We start from the raw sequence: 17,718 nt of genomic DNA on the forward strand, positions 1-17,718 counted from the left end.
TTAGTGGGTAATTATTGTGCTCCAATCGCATTGAGCCGGTGAAGGTTTATATCCAAGGGGTGGTTGGGGTTTATTGCTCACATAATGCCACTCAGGGATGAGTGAGGCTGGTCACTCTCATCTTAAATGTCAGGACCAACTGCCTAGCCCAGGGCTCCTACGCTTCTCATGGGGCAACGTAGGATTGGATGATGGATGGATGGATAATCCATCCATCCATCCATCATCCAATCCTACGTTGCCTCATGCCCCATGAGGAGCGTAGAAGCCCGGGGCTAGGCAGTTGGTCCAGACATACTTAGTCTTAACTTGAGATTAGTCATGCAGTAATGTAGTGTACCAATTATACATTATAACAGCAAGCATGCATTGTTGATGAGAAATATGCTTTAAAGAATCTTACTGATGAAATTATTATTATTATTATTATTATTATTATTATTATTTTTTTTTTTTTTTTTTTTTTTTTTTTTTTGTAGAAGTATACATTAATGCATTGACATTGTTCTGCATTTATCAGAGCAAGAGTTCAGACAGAATAATTTACATTCATCACCCAGTGAAAAAAAGGCTAGGACAGGGCTACTCATTTCAACCATTTAAGGTGAGTGACCAATTGCTTTCCCCTTAGTGACATTAAGCAAGTAATAAACCCCAACACTGCATGGGTCACATCCAGTCAGACCACATTAATTCACTAGACCACCCAGCATCTTCAAAACTGATGGAGGGTGATGGGGCTAATGCACTATATAAGTACATGGCATGAAGGCCCACCTTTGTTCCACCTGTGTGTATCAGAAAGTTGTTCGGAAAGAGGAAAGTACTCAGGTGTGACAGGGGGTTCACGGTCTTTTAAATCTAATTTTAAAAATTACATGCTGTTGCCAGACAACTGTAATTTCTTAACTAGTCACTGTTTGGATCTTGCACTAGTGCTGTAATCTTTTAGTCAGTCATATACATGTATGGTATACCATAAATAAATACAGAGATTAAGCTTTGACAGCAAAAGCTACACCAGCAAAGAAGAGATGCCAGAAAGCAGTGGCTACATGATAATTTGTAGTAGGTGGAGATGCTCACCATCCACTCACTTGATGTAGTGCTGCTTTGGGTGTCTCCCCTTTCCTCTCTTCCTTCATTCCTCTTCTGCCTTTCTTTTCTTCATTCTTTTCTCTTTCTTCTGCTGGTGGGTGACTTTACACTCCCTGTCTGTCTTTCATTCCTTCATTCTTTCCTCTTCCCTCTGCCCGTGGGTGACTCTACACTGAGTGACAAGCCAAATGGTTTTCTGTACACCAGGAAACCATTTACGACACTGGATGTTAGCCATATAACCACTTTATGGCACTTGGTGGTTTAGTGGGTAATAAAGGTGCTCCAATCAGATTCAGCTGGTGCAGGTTTATATCCAAGGGGTGGTTGGGGTTTATTGCTCACATAATGCCATTCAGGGATGAGTGAGGCTGGTCACTCTCATCTTAAATGCCAGGACCAACTTGCCTAGCCCCAGACTGCTACGCTCCTCATGGGGCAACTAAGGATGGGATGATGGATGGATGGATTCCCGAATTTCTCATGTAATGCTAAATGTAGGCTAATGCATTTTTGAATGACAAAGTGCATATAGTGATAAACAGTGTTTCACTGGTGTTTCTTCTAATCACCCACAGAATACCTTCCTGGTCAGTGTTCTACTATACATAATTAAAAAAATAATAATAATAATCCATTATATAGGTTCATTTGTTTATTCATATGTACTACTTTATGAACAGGTAAAAATTCCTTGCTATATGAGCAAGTAAAAATTCAATATAGTTGTGAAAGTTTTGAAAATTCAGTAAAAGTGGGATAAAATCCTTTTTTATGGACTAATTTTTCTCTGATTTTAACTGAAGATGTCTCTGAGCTTGGCCTTGGTGGTGAAGTGTCAAAAAGAAAAAATTCAGGCCACCAGGTGGCACTAAAAGCTGTGATATTTCTATCTATCTGTCTATCTATTGCCAGACACCTTAATTCCGTACGGGGTGGCCACAAACAAATTGCCTCCACGTTGCCCTGTCCCCTGCCATTTCACTGCCATGCTCCCAACTCACACCCCCCTCTCTCATATACCTCTCCACTCCATCCCTTCATCTCATCCTCGGCCTCCACCTCACTCACATACACTCTCCTCATCAGTCTCTCACCCCCTATCCTCTCCACATGGCCAAACCACCTCAGTGTGTTCCTCCTAATGCTTCCTATCACATCCACATCCACACCATAATGCTCCTTTATATCCTCATTTGTCAGCCTGTCTCTCCATGTGACTCCACAGGTTCCTCTTAAATAACTCATTTCCACTGCTTTTGCTCTTGACTTGTGTCCTTCCAACAACGTCCAAGCTTCACTTCTGTACATTAGAGTAGGTATCACAATACTGTCATGTAGTAACTTTTTCACTTCCGTGCTCACTTCCCTGTTTCTTATCACTGCTTTCAGGGAACCAGCAACCTTTCTTCCTTGTTGTACCCTTTCAAGCACTTCACCCTCCAAACTTCCATCCTTACTCGTCACACTCCCCAAGTACTTAAACGTACTCACATTTTCCAATTCCTCACCATCCAACCTCACTGTACATGCACTGTCTTCACCTTTGTCAAAGACTATCACTTTACTCTTCCCTACATTCACTTTTAGATTCCGTTTCTTACACATTCTCCTAAACTCATCCGTAAAGCCTTGCAGCTCCCCTTCGTCTTCACATAACAGCACAGTATCATCTGCAAACAACAGTACAGGGAGTTTCCAAACACTACCCTCTCTCATTAGTGAAAACAAATTCACTGGTAGAAGTGAAAGCCTTATTTATAGACCAATTTTGTTCATATTTTAATTGGAGATTCCTCTGAGCTTTACATGTATGGGAAATTGCCAAAAGTATAAAATTAAGGCCACCAGCTGTTGTAATAAACCGATATATTTTGAAGTTTGCAAAAATTCCTAAAAATCAGTAAACATGGGATAAAATAATTATTTATGGACCAGTTTCGCTCAGATTTTAACTGGAGATTCCTCTAAGCTTGGCACATATAGGAAAATGTCTAAAGTAAAACATATGTGTGTTGAAGTTGTTGACCCTTACCATAAATTTCCTGTAAGTTTTGGAGCCAGGCACAAAACCAAAACCTCGCGTTGGCTGCCTCCGCTTGCGCAGAAAGGAAAAAATTCTAAGGCCAAATTTACCCTTGGAAAATGCTTATATTGTTATAAATTGTAGCCCATCATCTTTGCTGATGTTTTTAAGATAAACACACACACACACGAATAAATGTACATAAATGAAGCAAGAATAAACCTTATATAGGTGAAAACTAGCTTCTAATAACTTCCCATCATCATTGCACAAAATTTTTCCCGGGATGTGCACTTGCAAATTACATGTCCATATGCAAAATTTCACGAGCTATCTAGTGAGCCCCGTAGCGATTTGATACGCCCATTAGTTTTTCATCATCATCATCATCCGGACCTCCTTTCCCACCCAAGGGCAGGGTGAGGAGTAGCGATTTGTTTTTGAGTAAATTAAAAAAAAAAAAAAAAAAAAAAATCGCCCCAAAATATCTGATTTGTTTATTGTTTCGTATGTTATTATTGACACTGTAACAAACATATATGTAAATTATTTCAAGTTTTGTAGCCCAAAGGTTAACCCCTAATGAGCGGCCAATGGACAGCCGACCCCCCCTGGGTGGCGGGGTTCGATCGCGGTCTGAGTACCTGTAGGAAAATATTAGCGAATAATCAGAGATTAACCCTAGAACATTATACTTGGTATGGTAGATAGTACTTACATTCAGCTTTCTACAGAGACAGGTGTTGAGCCTTCGTGGACTACCCAAGGACTTGTGGAGACTTGCAAAGTTGGGTAACCAAATCTTCACTTTCACACCTCCAGCAACCCGGTTTCCCCTCTACCACAGCCTCATTCTGTCACAGTAAACTTTATACTACAACGTACAGGTAGTTTGGAATCTGTATTTGTACAATAAGCACTGATAATAAGGCTAAAATCAACGAAGCGTACGGCCGACATGCAGCACGGCGACGGTCTTCCCGTCACTCAACAAACATTTCCATTTTCACAGCTAAAAACACGTATACTACATTATTTTCAATCATATTACTTCCCAAAAGATCACCGCAGCACGCTTTTTATTCTGCCTTATGCCCGTCACTTTATTCTCGTTCCTGTCGGCCGCTCGCACTGACTCGGAAGAGCTAGAACTCGCCATAATGTCACTTTGAAAGCCTGCGGTAAACTGACGTTAAACAGGGGCAAACCGTGCGAAAAAAAGCTAGTGTGACAACTAGGGAAACAAGCGTTTCCTATTAGCATAAACTGCTTGTGAGAGGAGAGCGCAGATTTACAGTTCTGAGCAGTCAGAGTGCTACCATGTATCACAGCCAGGCTGGCCGGGCCGTGGGGGGGGGGGGAACGCGATACTTGGCAACAACGGAGGTCAGTAGTACAAAGGTAAAGTATGCTAATTGTAGATAAAGGGTGGTGGTACTGATAGACAATACCAGCTGGAACATCCTTGCCCACGTTTATTCAAAATTAACTCGAATCGCAAACGCGACGATCCACTGTTATGTCCTTTTTGGCGAGCGTCACAAACGCGACGCCCCGCGTTTTAGGGGTTAAGGAAGTCCATGATATAATAGACATTGTTATAACCCTTATTGTTATTGAGAAAATGAATTTTGAAAAGTTAGGACAGGTTGCGCGCGGTAACAGCACACAAGCTCATGCCCGTATGTTTGTGTTTTGGAACTTTTCGCAAAATAATAGTTTGCACACACACATTATTTTGCTTTACAAAAATATGCATAAAAAATCATCAGCTGGCTTATCCTTTCTTCGGATTTTTTATGTGACCTATACTTTACGAGTAAAATGCTTGAGAGAAAAACAGTGAAATGCACCACATTTTCCCTGTGAAAATATTAAACACACACATTTTATACCTTATAAGACTAAGTATAAAAACTAGACAAATAAGCCGGTTACTCACATCCTCTAGCACTGCTGTAATGCTTCTGGAAAGTAGAGATGGAGTTGCAGAGAGCAGGAAAGGTACAATCACAGCCTGTGTGTGATTATTTGTGGTGTGTGTGTGTGTGTTTGTGTATTTTGTATTTGAGGTAGCAATAAGAGGCAGCTGTCTCCGTTGTGATGGTGGTAGTGGTGGTTGTGGCAATGGTGGTGGTAATAATGAAGGTAGCCTTGACTGTGGAGGGCGGAGGGAGGTTTATCACTTCACCACATTCTCACTGTCTCTCTCTGTCTCTTGTCACCTTACCCCATTCACCCTCAAAATTACTCTCTCTCCCCAGATTCATTTCTCTGTGTCCTCCTCACTTTCAGTTTCACTTAATAAATATTTCAGGGACTCCTCCTTGGATAACCCTTTCCCTGTCATTGTGGTTACTTTCAGCATTGAAAGGGAATGGTCATGAGTGGTTATAGATTTGAAGTTTGGATATCTCTGAAAATATATAAAAAACTTTTATACACCTTCTTCACTGACATACTGCACTATATAACACACTATATCCATAATATGTGGAAGCTGTGGACAGGTGACGTAATAGAAAACGAGGAATAAAATGGCCTGCTATTCACTAGCACACCCTTCTTGTCTGACTGCCGAGAGGACACTAAGCTAATAATAGGCCGCTTGTCCTTGTGACAGGCTTGTGAATGTTGCCATGTATTTCCCTCAGACCTGGACACCCTAACCTATGACTCACCAAAATTTGATGCATTTTCAGCCAGCCACAAGAAAAGTTTCTACGATCATTTATACGGATTTTGCATCATAGTGCACCATCGATTACTCTTCAGACTGCAAGCACTCTGACTCCTATTGCATCATCGTGCGCAAGGGGATTAAAATGGTGGCCACCTCATTCCATTGACCAGTGTTCCACCTTGTAGATGCCTTCACTTGATGCAATATGAAATTTACAAAAAAAATTTTGGCACTTACTTCATTTGAGATTTTTATCTGAAGCCAGTATATGTGTTGGTTAAGTGACATTAGGTTTGCCAACTGGTAATTAAAAAATAAATAATAATCTTTAGCTCTAATAATACAATACCCATTCCACGTTCTTAGTTCATTGCGATGCTGTGAGTATATATCATCGCGTAATAATGCAGTGTGTTACCTGATCACCAAAGCAATTATAATATCTATTAAGTACAGCATCCTTGTAACTTTATTGTATGTCAAGTACACCCACAAATTAAATTACAGTAAAACCTCGATATAACGGACTTCAGTAGGCCGGAATTCACTTTTATCGGACTCGAGGAGCTACCGGACCAAATTCCTATATATCGGAAAAAGTCTGATAAAGCCAGAAGCAGTCCGGACTGCCTGACCACTTCAGCTATGTTCACCACAATAAGGTAAATAAAAGACATGTTCATCAGTGTACAGTACAGTATTCCATCCATCCATCCATCATCCAATCCTACATTGCCCCATGAGGAGCATAGGAGCCCGGGGCTAGGCAGTTGGTCCTGGCATTTAAGATGAGTGACGAGCCTCACGCATCCCCAATGTGAGTTCGAATAGTAGTAAAGTATCAAACAACCTCACACACTAAAAATTCTACACTGTAGCAACAACTCACTCCCTTGTATAGGTACACCAGCTTTAGAGTTCCTTTACACTGTCAAGTTACAGGATGGGTAAAAAACAATAGAGTACCTAAATTTTCCCATGGTACCAACCAATAAATGCCATCACTGATGTTCTTTATTGAAATATGTAATTCGTTTTTGCACCAAAATAATAAGCTGATTTGGTTAAGATAAAGGTACCAAATGAGTGAATTGGTTGGTTAGGATGATAGCTAAAATATTTACCTATTTCAATCAAACACTCAGTTTTGAGCATAGGTGTTTTGGCTTTACAGAATTTGTTAATAAAACAATGCAGATTATTTCATGCGATTCACAAAAAAAGGGAAAAAAATCATGAGGCATCTTTATCCAAAGCAATTTTCTTACCTGCAAACAGCTGCAGGCCTGTACCATGCATTGGTAGTAAAAAAAAAAAAAATGCTAATGACAGTTATTGTAATGGACTACATGGATGTAAGAAAGGCAGGGAATATTAGTTTGAGTGGAAGGGTTATATAAAAACAAGGAGCAGTTAAGCAGTGCCTGTGGCAAAAAGGAAATACAGTAATGAGATAAATATTTAGTGAAGGAAAGGAACATGAAGAATGTGAACAGTTTAGAAGAATGCTATGAAAACAAAATAGTAAGCCGTCTGAAAATGTATAAAACAGAATTGGATAGAAAATGTATAAAACAGAATTGAATAAAAGTACTACAGAGGTGGAATGATTTCTGGGAAAAGAGGTAAGGTTTATCTAAAAGAACAGGATAGAAAATGAAATACTGTACTGTACCAGGTACCTTGTCACTGCACACTGTTTGAAGGGAAAGGTATTAATCTAGAATGTGAATACCGGAGGAGTATAATTACTGAGCTAAAATGGAAATTTACTAGTAATAACTAAGGCAGGGAAGGTGGCAATAGTATGGGAAAAAATCTAGAGCCAAACAATGTATATAGAAACTGAATGAACAACTGTGACAGTACGCACATCTGATAACCTATATTTTCCAACATGGTCTGCTGGTCATGGCTGGATGATAGGTGCAGAAAGAAATTGCTGGAAAAAAATGGAGGGGTGTTTGTGCATCCCACACGTGTTGGTTCGGCAGTGAATGTCACCATTCAACCAGCTTGTACAGCAGTAATGCAGCCTGCATGCTAAAATTAATGAATGAACTGGTGCATGAGTAGAGGTGCAGATAATCTGGATATACTACAGTGTAGTTCCCGACTGGTGAGCTGGCAGGAAACATACCATGGAAGTCTATGAAGTATGCAGTAATACATTCACTTTGCTCGTATAAATTTGGATCTAGATATTTTTAATAATTATTTCATGTAGATAATGGCAAAGGAGAGTAAATACTAATTCATGCCCAGCCTATACAGTATACTGTATCATGCTCATAAATGCATCCTTTTTATGCATTCTACCATAATTTTTTACCAATTCCAATGCATAAATACATATTTCCTACATAACTATAACAGCTTGAAATGGGTTTGCAAAGTGCCTGGTTTATTATAATGAAATATTTAAAATTTTTGAGCTGTTAGTGCTCATGCAGCACATTCTTGCCCAATCTAGTGACTGTCGCGGCATTCAAACTCCTGAACTGGGTTTCACCAAGACTGACTGATGCTCAGGAACATCTGATGACTGAATGTCGCCATTGGACCACCCGAACTCTTGGTTTTTATAGTACAGCCATATGGGATGTCTGCTACCATGCTCCAGTGGTGTCTCAGTTGTGCAATTATCTTGCCTTCCAAACAGGTTGGACAACTTACTAGTTCAAGATAGTTTTGCTCAGCTTCGGTCAAGCACCCAGGGTTTTTACAAAGCTGATCAAGTACAGCTTAGCATAAGCCAGTCAACATGAATAGACATGCTAGTTTAATTCTACAGCTTGGTAATTACAGCTCCAGTCAGATCAAACTGCAAGAAATCATACAGATTGTCTCTAGCTCACAGTATGGGCTTTGCATTCAATGACAGAGTCCCAGACTAAGCTCATCCAGCAGCTGATATGGTTAGGAATGCTTGGGCCACAATGGCTGCCTCACTGTTCCCATTCAACAAAGCCCTTTGCTGTCACCATCTTCTCTGTATGTTTTTCTAAAAGACCACCACACATTGAGTATTGAAGACTCCTGTACTGCCACTGAATTTCACAGAGATGGACGTTCCTCTTGGCATGGTGCATCACAGGAGATTTTTACTCTTAGGTATTAATCTTATTTTTCAAAGATCAAAACTGTCCAAGCAGTGCCTTTAACAGTGACACATCATATAGAGATAAGGCTCGATCCAACACTAGGATGCCGGTTCACTGGACTGCCCATTAGCCAGACATACCTATCATGATGGAGATTGGAAATTTCAGCCATTCAAAAGCAACCAAGGTCTGAGGCCTTAGTCAGCTTCACATCAACACCGAGGAGCTTCAAGTGCCCAGTACTCAAGGACTGATTTTGCCTGTTTCAGGATGGGCTCAAAGGTCACAGTGTTCTGCATTCAGTGCCTACAAATGTCTAGATCACACATCTCAATGTGTCTTAGAAATGATTTTCCCAGCAGAATCAAAGCTCTCCATATATATATGTGTGTGTGTGTGTGTATTTACCTATTTGTAGTATACAGGAATTGAGCAATGCTCGTGTTGTCCTGTCTCCACATCCACATTTATCAAGTCTACCTTTACACACATGAATGTTTTTCTCATGCACCACCTCTTTGTCTAAGTCGTTCCAAATATTTAAGTATTTACCTAATATAAACAATTGTGATATACACGGAATGTACTATGCTCGTGGGTTTCCGTCGCTGTTTCTCAATAAGTCGAATTTAACTTTAAACTCGTTTAAGTTTTTAGACTGGACGATCTCTTTGTCCAGGCTATTCCATAAGTCTATACTTCTGTAAGGAAAGCTATATTTCTTGATATCCTTCAAGCAGCTGACTTTTTCAATTTCATTCCATGTCCTCTTGTTGCTCTCTTATCCCATACAAACAGATCCTCTTTGTCAATTTTATCTACTCCCACCATGGTCCTGAACACCGCAAATCCAGTGTGTGTGGTGTGTGGTGTGTGTGTGTGTGTGTGTGGGGGGGGGGGGTCCGACTCTGGGCATAGGCTTCACAGCCTGCTTCCAAGGCCCAGTAGTCTTCCTTCATACTATACACCTCTACATGTCACCACTTCGGCTTTAACACCCACCATCCATATTGAATACATGCTAGGGCTGTCTCATACAGGACTGGTGTATTGGTATTAGCGGGGGTATTTTTACGACATGTCGGCAGGTCTTCTGGTAGATCAATAAAGTCTGTTTTTATTAAATTCAAATCCTTAAATTGTTCCCTGCCCCAGCGAGGATTTGAACCTGGGTCCGGTAGGACCACAGGCCACCTCTCTACCGACTGACCTACCTTCCACGAACAGAGAATGATTAGGCTGATGCCCTTTCATAGGTGAACATTATACTCAGTTGAGTGGGCTGTGATGGCAACCTCTTTCATAGTTTTCATTAGGTTATCACAGCCTTCATGTCCCCCAGCAATGCATAAGTCCACAACTTCATGACATTAACTATGGAAACTCCAACAGGAGGGCCAGATACCTTCCATGTTGACTAGGTTATGTGGACCTCCATCTACCCCTTTTTGTCACCAGATACCAAAAGACTGAGAGACTGCCATTGCTTCCCAACAAAGTTTTTATATTATTCTGGTTATCTCAGCCATGGTCCCATGCCGTACATGTTTGTTGCACCAAAGAACTTCAATACTCCATTCATAGGGTCACTTACCCAGGTATGTGTTCTTGTGCCACATGCCAATGCTTTAGTGAACAAGATAATAGCAGCTGGTTTATAGGTAGTGGTCATGCCTGAAAATTAACGTGATCTGAATGTTAGTAGCGATATCTAAAAATGTAAATAGGAGAAAATTTACCTGTGTTGAGGGAAGGTAACTCAGTGAGATGTGCTGGTGTATAGGAAAAGACTGCAAATGGTTGTAGTGAACAAGATATTAGCAGCTGGTTTAGAGGTAGTGGTCACGCCTGAAAATTGACGTGATAAATGAATGGTAGTGGTAATGTATAAAAATGTAAACAGAAGAAAACTTACGGTTGTTGAGGGCAGGTAACTCAGTGAGATGTGCTGGTGTACAAGAAAAGACTGCAACTGGTTATTCTTAAGCAACTCTGGTCTGTCTTAATGAGCAGACTCATCAACTGCAGGCAAACAATTGCCCTTGCAGGACTGTCCCATGCAGGGAACCTATGTTCCCTAGCAGCAGACAGTGAGGAACATAAAAAGTGTGTGAAGATTTGGTACCTGGATGAATGGGGCATTTGCATCTCTCCACCCACTTAACAAAGGCACTATAGTAGGCACCACATCACTCCATTGTTTAGTTATATGGTTACCACACAGTAACTATTAAACTTGTCACTCAGTGCAGAGGCACCTTGAAGCTGAAAGAAGGTAATAAAAAGTGACAGGAAGAATAAGTTAGAAGAGAAGAGGGCACACACAGCAAAAATGAATGGATGATGGTTGCCTCACCCTACCACTAACAGAACTGGTGAAAGATGTTAATAACTAAAGTGAAATAAGAAAAGGTATAAAAGTGTTGGAAGACATGGAAAGAAGAATGGCTCCAGAAAAAATATGGTTGGCACTATGAGGGCACAGGTTTACTAACTACTTGTTACTCCTGTTGTTGTTATTTGATGGGAACCACATAGTACAAAAGGATGCAGTGTAATGAGTTAGGAATTTCAATATGACTCATATATTTGGTTAATAATCAGTTGTACACTACAGATATACAGTGTATAGGAACTGTACTAAATACAGGATATTATACTAAAAGATATGAGCAGATGAGAAAGACTATGGCACTCAAACCAAAACAAAGCAACAACAGAAGGAAACTTCTAATACTGAAGAAGGTATACAGTATAATATTCCTCTGTGTGAAGAGGAACAAGATATAACAAAAGCTATGATTTCTATACTAACTACCATAAATTTGTTAGTCGGAAACAATATACAGAAGGAAATTTAGCTATGTACATAATGATGTAGGTACATAAGGTTTGGTTATTGGGCTTTACTACTCATGTAATATTAGTTGACCCAACTAATATATGTTTTGTATTTATACTAATTTCATCTACTGTATTCAATACATGAAAAAGGTAGACTAATAATTTAAACTTTGCTAAAAACATATTAAAGTCCCTTAATAATTTCAAAAAGATAACTCTGGTTAATATGAGCTGAATTACAGAAAATTAACTGACTTACTGATGTATTATCCAAAGACTGCAGGCTACACAGAAATGTTAGCCCCATTCATACTGTTAAAACAGGCACTAGCATAAAAAATCACATGATGTACTGTATGGTAAAATATGAAGCACACACACGTTCCCTTTTCAGTAATTTTCACGTGTACTGCACTTAATGTTTGTTGTCCTTATTTTTTCCTGCTTTTGATTACACTGAGGCTTGTGTGTCTTGGAAGCATACTGTAACAGCCTGGATCTGTATTAAAAATGGCTGCAAAGTCTGACTTTCAAAAGAAGTTACTTTCATTTCATATTGAATACATTTGATATTTAAAATGAATAAGCATTCTGACCTACATACTGGCATACATGCAAATAATCCCTGCATTGTAAGAATATCCTGTAAGTTAACTGGTTAATGGTAAACAAAATTTGCATTTTTCTTATGCAAGGACACAGGCATATAAATGGCAGCTAATGTAATATATGTAAAGAATATAAACATAATTTACAATATACTACTCTAGGACAAGACATTTCTTGAGACAAATTCACATGCACTGAAAAGGTACAAAGGCTATTTTGCATTTGTTCAACAGATAGAATGGAGAATTTCCTATTATTAGAGGTAAAAACACGTGTTTCACACATCCTTCATATAACTTCCTCAGTAACCTTGGTGGGAAGAAAGAAAAAAAATACTTTTGGGGCAGTTGTTATACACTACAGTACTTTTTATAAGAATAACTAACCAGCTGCTACATGTTCTGGTCTACTGTGTGAACCTATTTACCTTCATTAATTTGTTCTAGTAAAATATTATACTAATTACAGATATATAATACAAATCACATACAGTACACTTATGACAAGTGGTTATAACACAATCCAGAAAGGCACCAGAATTACTACATTCAATAATTTATGTACAGTGAATATTGATATACAGTATATGGATGTTAACATTTCCCTGATTATCTGTTGCTGTTACAGCATCGATTAAAAACTCCAGTTTCTTACCACCTGGAACTGATCATTATCAGTTTAAGGAAACATTTGCTATAATTTAAAGTCACATCAAATGCTTGGAAATTCAGTGAAGATGTGGTTTCTGGCATCAGCTGCCAAGATATAAATGCCCTATGCTCTCGGGTTGCTCCTGTACTGAAAAACATTCCATATTCCTATAATCTAAAAATATGGAAAATTATTATTTATTAGAACTAAGGTAGTATTCATAGCAGTGGTTGCAACCTCAGGCTCAACTGAATGTGACCCAGGTGGACTGCAAGCTGAAGTTGCCCTACTCCTCTAATCCAGCATCCTTCAACCATAAGATAGGAAGGGAACTGAGGGATGTTTATATAACCAGTCTGTGGAACTGACTAGTTATACTGATACCATGCCAAAAAGGCATCCCCTTCACCACCATTATCATAACTAAAATTTGAAAATAACACCTTTAGCAAGAAATGCTCCTTAAGATGAGGTATTGTATATGAAAAGCTTATACAGCAGCATTATAAACATTTAAATCTGTTTTCTTAATTATGCTCTCTGATATTCTTTTATTTTTGCATGTATAATATTCTGACTGTTGCATAATGGTGTGATTTTTGTATCCAAAGGGACAGACACATTTTTTCTTGGTCAAACACAGGCAATATAATATCTACAACATTCTCCACTTCCCAAGCTGGGTAATACTGTACTTCACATCCTGTAGTCTGAAGCCTGAACTGTGGTGCTTTTTTTATCTACCTGATAACTGAAAGTAACACTGTCTTTATGAAGAAACTGGAGTGAAATAAGGCTTTTAAAGGCTGGTACTTTTAAAATTTTATCCTTTTCTTACGATTATGCTCACTGTTATTCAGTCAGGAATGTGCTGATGAAGGTTTTTATGTTAATCTGAATTGCAAAATTCTGTTGCTGTTGCCACACTCGACAAGAGGTTGAATTATCCAGAAGGCTCACATGGCATCATTTGGTAATAATATTTTGTGTAGATTCTGCTCTTATTACCATTACAGTAACACTTTGTTAATTCAACTTACATACACATTATCTGTCTAACCTATCCCATTTTCTGAGCTATCAGTGACAGAGTCATGATATAACAACCATCTACTATCACACTGGAAAATATGTACAGTACTGTACAATGGATCAATGATAATTTAATTCCCATGGCCTCTTTTAATGTTCCATATTGCATTTGTTACTCATCTCCTTTTTACTGTACAGCTCTATGTAATGATATCCCCTGCCATAGATAATCCCTTTATATTGTCTCCATACAAGTTTTTGTGATGACTATGATCTCTCCTGATCATTACACATTCAGTTTGTATAATGATACCAAGTAGATTTACTTAAATACCAAAGAAAAAGTAAGTACAGTCATACCCCAGTTTAACGATGCAACTGGTGAAGTAAAAACCCATCACTAGGCAGGGTATCGTATCTTGGGGTAGATTAAACATGTATAGGGATGCATTTTTGAGCCCTGGGTTCCCCCCTCCAAACCAAGTCCTATACCCATCCAAATGAGTCCTAAAACAAGTTTCTAGCACACCTAAACCCCCAAATAGCTTTAAAACAAGCTAAACTGAGACAAAGCAGTTTATAACTTGCCTAAACCCAAAAATAAATTATGAAAATCATCAAAAATATCTGGAAAAAATCAAACTTTGTAAACTGTATCCCAAAATGACAATGTTCACCCCACCTATGACTAAAACACATTAATCTGAGTCTAAAAACAATTTATAAATCAACCTAAACACAAAATTCAAGCCTAAAATATCATAAAAATTGGTTTAAAAAACAAAACAAAACCCACTGTTACACCGGGGTTTGGCCATTGTTTGGCAGGGTAGGGTGATATTTCTACCCCCGACAGTATGCCGGGGTATCGCATCTACGGGTAACGTATCTCGGGTCTGCCTGTGCAGTACTGTTAAAGTGACCATATTACAGTATGCTCATTAATGGCATGGGGATACAGCTACACAGCAACATATCATTAGTGCTTTGCTTGCATTTTTGTAGTTAGGCAGAGTACATTTATGCTGTCTAATTACAGTGCAACCCCACGTTAACTGCAACTTGTAGCAATAACTTAAGGCTGGGAAAGGCAGAGCAGGGAAGGATCAGAGAGGTTACTGATAATAAATTGGTGGAGTGGTGAAAGCCTGTAAATCTATGACCTGTATATGCAGAAGAGTGTAATTATATATGTATGTGTGTACTGTATATATATGTGTATCTATCTATCTATCTATCCATATATATATATTGCTCCCTCGCGTTTAGCGTGTTTCATGTTGGTGATTTTCGTGTTTAGCACTAGGTTAGAAAAGGTGCCAATCCCACTCATTTAGCGACTGTCTTATGCCTTTAGCGATGTGAGGCATGAAATGCCTTGCCCGTCCGCCACCAGATCACCATTGTTATCATTGTTGCGAGTGTCTGGCGTCCTTGGGTGCTTTTTTTTCTCTCACAGTGCTGAGTATTTGGCATTTTTCGCTTGTGAGTAGATGTATAACCATACAATACTGTATTTGTATACCTGTACTGTATTACTAATACAGTGTTTCATTTTCAGCACTTAAAGTAGGAAATCAAGGGTCAAAAGGGTGACTTGGAGGATGAGCGCAGGCTAATTGATATTTCTCCCATACAGGTATAAAGTACACTTCGCAATTAGCAATGGTTTCGCCAGACTAATAAATCGCTAAACGCGAGGGACCACTTGTGTGTGTGTGTGTGTGTGTGTGTGTGCATGTGTGCGTGTGTGTTTCCTTCATTCTTTCCTCCTCCTTCTGCCTATGGGTAACTCTACACTGAGTGACAAGCCAAATAGTTTCTTGTACACCGGGAAACCATTTACTATGCTGGGTGGTAACCATACTCGTATAACCAAATTATGGTGCCTGGTGGTTTAGTGGGTAATTAAGGTGCTCCAATCGGATTGAGCCTGTGTAGGTCTATATCCAAGGGGTGGTTGAGGTTTACTGCTCACGTAATGCCACTCAGGGATGAGTGAGACTGGCCACTCTCATCTTCAATGTCAGGACCAATTTGCCTAGCCCTGGGCTCCTATGTACCTCATGGGGCAGCGCAGGATTGGATGGTGGGTGGATGGATGGATGTGTGTGTGTGTGTGTGTGTGTGTGTGTGTGTATATATATATATATATACTGTATATATATATATATATACAGTATATATATATATATATATATACAGTATATATATATATATATATACAGTGGAATTTCGAATTTCAACGGTTTAGAATTCGATTATTCAAATTTCGATGCGTTTTGGTCCACCTACCTCACTTTTCGATCCAAAATCGGGTAATTCGATGCTCTCAGGGCCAGATTCCAACCAAAACAAGCAAAGATAATATTTTTGATGCAAACCAAAATGCTAGAAGTGAAGGAAAATTATAAGAAAAAGTATGAGCCTAACCTAATATATGACATGTGTCAAAAAGAGAATGAAAACCAACATTATTTATTCATATGTAAAGCATATGAAGATATGGTTCTGAGACAATTCACCGTCAAGTCAATTCCCCGTCAGATAATTCCCCGTCAAAACATGACGCAGCCAAAGGAGAAATGGCAATACAGAAAAGGGCAGAAATACACCAAGTATACACTTGCTGACAAGGCGATATACAACACTTGTTGACAGTATGACAATACAATGCAGAACACTTAACCACAATTATAGTTCATAAAGTTTACAGAAGGTGTGGGCAAAAAATCATGATTTTACATACTTAGGTTTGGAGGCCCTGGACTTAAACTAATTTTTCCCATATTGAATTTTGCGGTGATTTTTATGCACCTATGCCCATTGAAATTTGAAATTCCACGAGGGAGAGTGGTCATGGGCAATTTGTCACAAAGGCGTGGGAAGTAATTCCATCTTGTGCAGTGTTTGTGATATACTGTATATACCTCTACACTCCATCCTGCCATCTCATCCTCGGCCTCCCCCTCCATCTCCCCCTCTCCACCTCACTCACATACACTCTCCTCATCAGTCTCTCACTCACATACACTCTCCTCATCAGTCTCTCACTCTCCATCCTCTCCACATGGCCAAACCACTTCAGTGTTTTTCTCCTAACGCTTCCTGTCACATCCACGTCCACACCACAATGCTCCTTCAGTTCCTTATTTGTCAGTCTGCCTCTCCATATGACTCCACATGCTCCTGTCAAATAACTCATGCAGACTGGAATTCACAGAAGTGAGTGTGGTAGGTGGTGGTGACCATCATCCACTCACTTGGTGTAGAGCTGCCTACTTCTTCCTTAGCCTGTATCATTCTTTTTCTGTGTTTGCCCTCCTCTCTTCATATTTCTCCCATCTTTCCTGTCACTTCTTATTGCTTTTCTTTCCTTTACAGGTGGCTTTACATTGAGTGACAAGCCAAATGGTTTCCTGTAAGCCAAGAAACCATTTACTGCGCTGGGTGGTAACCATATAACCAAACCATACGTGCTCCCTACGTGTCAACAAGTGGGTTGGTGGAGGATTAGTGCCCCTCCCCATAAAACAAATAACTCAAAGTCAAATTGCCACCCTTTATGGGATTGTGGCATCTGGCAATAGATAGACAGATAGATAGAGAATGATGAGACAGAAGAGATGGGTCTGAGTGACAGAAATAAAAGTAATGTGTTGCAAGAGATA

This window comes from Coenobita brevimanus, chromosome 6 (assembly GCF_032717465.1).
Source record: "Coenobita brevimanus isolate Jiangsu-jjx chromosome 6, ASM3271746v2, whole genome shotgun sequence".
Classification (NCBI taxonomy): domain Eukaryota; kingdom Metazoa; phylum Arthropoda; class Malacostraca; order Decapoda; family Coenobitidae; genus Coenobita; species Coenobita brevimanus.